This window comes from Lethenteron reissneri, chromosome 3 (genome assembly GCF_015708825.2).
Source record: "Lethenteron reissneri isolate LAM-NWPU_2019-01 chromosome 3, ASM1570882v1, whole genome shotgun sequence".
In the NCBI taxonomy this organism is placed as follows: Eukaryota; Metazoa; Chordata; class Hyperoartia; order Petromyzontiformes; family Petromyzontidae; genus Lethenteron; species Lethenteron reissneri.
Window position 1 is genome coordinate 1,286,629 of NC_083781.1, and position 252 is coordinate 1,286,880.

Consider the following 252-nt stretch of genomic DNA (forward strand, 5'->3'; position numbering starts at 1 on the left):
CTGGCCATTGCCCGAAACGTTGCCTGTAGTAACTAGTTTGTGTTTTAGGGCGACGGTGCCATTGGCGCATGTGTCGCGTTTGTTATCTGCGCTGTGACACGGGAGTCCTCAGGTCTCCAAGAAGCCTTCATCCAGCAGCATGGGTAGCGAAACGTCGGACGTCATGGCGAATAAAAACACGCGACGCCACCCGAGAGCTCTTTTCACGAGAGCTGTGGACCTCGGGCTCCGGCGGTACAATTCTCCACGACA